The sequence below is a fragment of the Furipterus horrens genome, unplaced genomic scaffold (genome assembly GCF_987537825.1).
Source record: "Furipterus horrens unplaced genomic scaffold, mFurHor1.1.pri manual_scaffold_16, whole genome shotgun sequence".
Lineage (NCBI taxonomy): Eukaryota > Metazoa > Chordata > Mammalia > Chiroptera > Furipteridae > Furipterus > Furipterus horrens.
Genome location: NW_028327186.1, coordinates 11,363,617 through 11,367,880, shown reverse-complemented (window position 1 = coordinate 11,367,880; position 4,264 = coordinate 11,363,617). Strand labels below are relative to the sequence as shown.

General features: G+C 53.8%; 1 pseudogene; it reads left to right on the top strand.

Moving 5' to 3' along the window:
* Positions 1–3,563: 3,563 nt before the first annotated feature.
* Positions 3,564–3,643, top strand: LOC149992135 (small nucleolar RNA U3; annotated as a pseudogene).
* The last annotated feature ends 621 nt before the right edge of the window (positions 3,644–4,264 follow it).

Sequence of the window (4,264 nt, the reverse complement as noted above, 5' to 3'; positions counted from 1 at the left end):
TCAATTCCTCTCATTCCAACCCCACAGCGTCTGATTCCTTCCTTACTCCTCTGTCCCAGCCCTGGACCAGCCGTTTCTCAGGAGCCACCGAGTGGTCTCTGGGATTCTGGAAAATTTCCTGGAACAAACCAGAGACAACCTGGCCCCTGGTGCAACATCCGTGATGGCTTCCTGCCTCTGTTCCCCGTGTGTCTAACTGGACTCCCGGCCACAGGACGGAAAAGCCCAGTGTGGGGAGCAGCTTGCCCCGCAAGGAGTCGTGGGCATGGCGGCGAGGAGCAGACCTTACGCCCCGCAGCAGCACGCAGAGGCCCGGTCAGCCCTCACTGCGTGTGCTCAGACGCAGCACCGTCCGAGCTCACTGACTCAGGCCCCGACGCTTGCTCAAGCTCTGGTGTTCCCACCAGGCCTGCCTTTAACGTTAGCCTTGTTTAAGATTTCACTGTCACCGAGAGAAAGTCCCATTGAATTCACACCACATGCTGGGTGAGTCGTCGTGAATCAATACAATGCCATCCAAAACGCACCAAAGTGAATCATAAAGACAAACAGGACTTTCTTCTCCCTGCAAAACTGTGACTTAAAATAGTGTCTTACCCTTTTAGAAAAAAAAATTTTACAAAATTGAGACAAGATTTAGGGCCCTGCCTGTGTCACCCACATGGCAGTGGGCGTGGAATGGTCAAACTATATATGAGATACCATGTATGAGACCTGCTTCTGAGCCTCTGCCGGGTAGAGGGGACGGAGACCTCTAGAGCAGAGACTGGAGAGGGGGGTCCAGTGACTCCCAGAAACTGCCATGCAGTCCTCTCTTTCCGTCTGAGTCACGAGGGTGTCTGAGACCCAGAGCTGAGGAGCCTCTGTCTTGGACAGGGCCCTAGGGAACCGTGGAGGGTCTCCCAGGAGCAGACACCAGTGCCCGCCCTCTCCTGATGGAGCCGAGGAGGCCCCTGAGCCTTTCCCAGCCCTGCCTCCGCTCCCAGGTCCGGATTACCTTTGTGAATCAAAACATCGGTCTGTCCTCCCAGGGGCAGGGCCCTCTAGCCCACCTCCGCCCTCCCCTGGGCCTCTGGCCCTTGCAGGGAGGAAGCAGAAGCAGAGAAGAGGCGGGGCTGTCGCTGGGCAAGACTGTCCCTGGGTTCCTGCTTCTGGGTCCCCGATGCCTCCCTGGCTCCTGTCCTTTTCAGACGAAGTTCTTCAGCTTTCCCCTGTCCCTTGTGAGGGACTCACGTCCTTCCCGTGAATCCCTCTGTGGTCAGAGTCAGCACCGGTCACCTGCCACCGCAGCACCGAGTCGTTTCTGTAGGAAGCACTGGGAATCTCGTCTTCCACATGCACACGTCACAGATCAGCGAGGGGCTATGGCCACGCTCAGCGACCCTTATGAGGTGCAGCTTGGAAGGTGTCCCCTCTGTAAAGGCAAGATGGGAACAAGTGGGCTGAGAGCTCCCTGCGTTTCCTGCGTCTCACCGATCAAGGAACTGCCTGACCGGCGTGGGCCTGGGCGGGCGCACAGCTAAGGCCTACAGCAGCAGGGGGTGACGGGGCTTACCGGAGGCCCTCAGTCCCACGCAGGCATCCGCAGGGCTCTGCCGAGGGCCCGGGCCCTTTGCCCTGGTGGCCGCCAGGACTCTGTCCTGGTGCAAGTCAGGTAACTCCTGTGTCTCCCTGGCTGCAGGGACCACCTTTCCGGTTCTCCAGGTGGCCCTCCCAGGTGATCTGAGAAAAATAGGACGCAGGCCTCCCCTCCCCGTGCGTTCCACAGTGCCAGCCTTTCCCACAGAAAATCCCAAATCCTTTGGCTCCTCTCTCAAGCCGTCCAGCCGTTTTATCAGCGGGACGGGGTGGTCAGTGACTCAGGACTAGACCTCGGACATCTCCATTCCCGGCCCTGCTTAGGTGGCCTCGTGTCCCGCGCTGGAATAGGGGGACGGCCGCTCCTGGAGGGGCCTTAGTCAGCTCGGAGGCACAAAGAACTCGTATTAACACCCGGGCGCCCGGCAGAGCTGCCTTCCCTCCTCCCGGCCTTCCTCTTTGCTGCTACTCACCCAGCCTCTCCCTCCCCGCTGAAGCCTCCTGCTGGCATTTAAACATGTTCCAATCTCTCCCGCAGTTTCAAAAAAGAAAAAAAAAACTTCTTTGACCCTAAAGCTTCTGGCAGCTACCACCCTAATTCTTTCCTCCCTTTCAAAGCCAAACTTGTGAAAAAGCTGTCTGCGTCCACTGTCTCCCTGTCCTCACCTCCCACTCGTTTCAGTCTGGCTTCCACCCTCATCGGCCCCAGAAACAGCTCTAAACGGTCAGGGATCTCTGCAGGGCCGAGCTGAGGCAGGAGAGCAGGACCCGGGCCGGGGGGTGGGTGGGGGCGCTGCACCAGCAGGGGCTGGTGACAGTTGGCTTTACCTCCTTGCCTTCCTTCCTTCCTTCATTCGTTCATTTATTCAATCATTCATTCATTCAATCTGTTGAGTACAACCGGGCCGTGTGCCAAGGCTGGCCCTTGGTGTGCACACTGTGAAGGACACAGGCCCGGTCTCCACTCTCCTGGAGCTAGCCACCTACTCAGGGAGGTAGGCACTAGTCAAAGAGTCGTGACAAACGAGACATTTTATAGGGAAAAATACAGAGTGGATAATGGTGGTATCTGACCTCACTGGAAGGTCAGAAGAGAGGTTTTTAGGCTGCGGCCTGATGAGCAGGAATGGGCTAGCCCAGGAGGAACGGGCAGGGACAAGGTGGTAAGAGATGGAGAGGAAGGAGCCAAGGGCGATTTTCTCCCCAAGCGCCCAGGGACTCCAAAGTGGAAGGACAGTCAGGGGCAGTTAGGGAGGGATGGGATGCGCCGGAGAGATGTTAGGTCGTTCCCCTCTGCCTTATCCTCTTTGAGCCCTGCCCTTGTCTGACTCACGGAGGGGCTTCAGCACCCCTGGGTCCCTCCCTGTGGTCAGCCCGTCTATTTCCCCTTCTCTCCCAGGGCTGTGTGCCTTGTCACCTAGCTCTTGAATGTCCCTTCTACAGCCTGACTGGGAGTGCTCCAGAGTTCTACCCAGGCCTTCCTCTCTTCTGCACTGTGTTCTTGACAGTGTCCCCCAGTTTCATGGACTGTCACTTCTAACAGATCTCCAGTCACAGAATTCCTTCCTGGGATCCAGATTGATGGCTCTATTCGCCCAAGGCTCCTCTCCACTGGAATCCTGTCGCCATCTGACATGGCAGATCGTGGTTAGAAAACGTCTTCACTTTTGTTGAAAATGGAAAGTAGAAAATGATATAAAGTCTTCTTTTTTTCCTACAACCTGGCTTAAAAAGGGATCAGCGAAGACAAGGGACCTTGAGAAGGGCATGAGCATTCAACCTGACCTATGGGGACTTGGGCAGGTGGCCGGTGGTGGACAGCATTTCTTTACACTGAGGAGGAAACGGAAATTAAACAAAGGGCTTGTGATGAGCTGATTAACGAAGTCGGGGCAAGCTCCCAGTGAAGCTAAATTAGTGCCCTTGTCTATGATTTTATGATTTTTTCCAACTCAAGGCAATCGGATTGCTCAGGCTGGATGATGAAGACTATACTTTCAGGGACCATTTCTATGGTTTGTTACTAGAGAAGTTTCTCTGAACATGTGGAGCACCCCAGGCTGGGTGATGGGCATACACTATTCTTCTGTGTACGTTTGAAATGTTTTATAATAAAACCCTAAAAAAGAAATAACACCTCTCATTAAAAAAAACAAAAACAAAAAAAACAACTCATCGGTCTTAATTGGTTGATTTGTGCTGCTCTGCAGTGTGATGCTTAACCTCCCGGTCTGAGAGAATTGCGTGGACTCGTGAACGTGACTTCTGCAGGAAATCATGTACTGTGGAACATATAACTGTGCCCTGAAGTTGCAAATGACATCACCAATGAGTTATGTTTCTTTGTGCTCCTTCCCTTTGTCCTTCTAACCATATATGTATATAAATGCGCGTGTGTGCGTGTGCCCTCTCCGAGAATTTCTGAGCACGGAGGAAGTGCTTCAATCTGCTTGTCTCTGAGCAGCTGCTGCCTTTTAGAATAAAGAACTGATCTGCCTAGTTTCTGATTCCGATGCAATATGAGACTTGCTTTCATCCACGTCTAAATTTAAACGCCTGCCTTCTCCTCCTGTGAAACTTAACTCTCCTTCTTTGAAACCTAATCCTCCCTCCCCGTAACGTTGTGGAAGAAACTGGGCTTTCACATGGTGTTTAGGTTAGAGCCGCAAGAAGAGTTTGAAGTGTT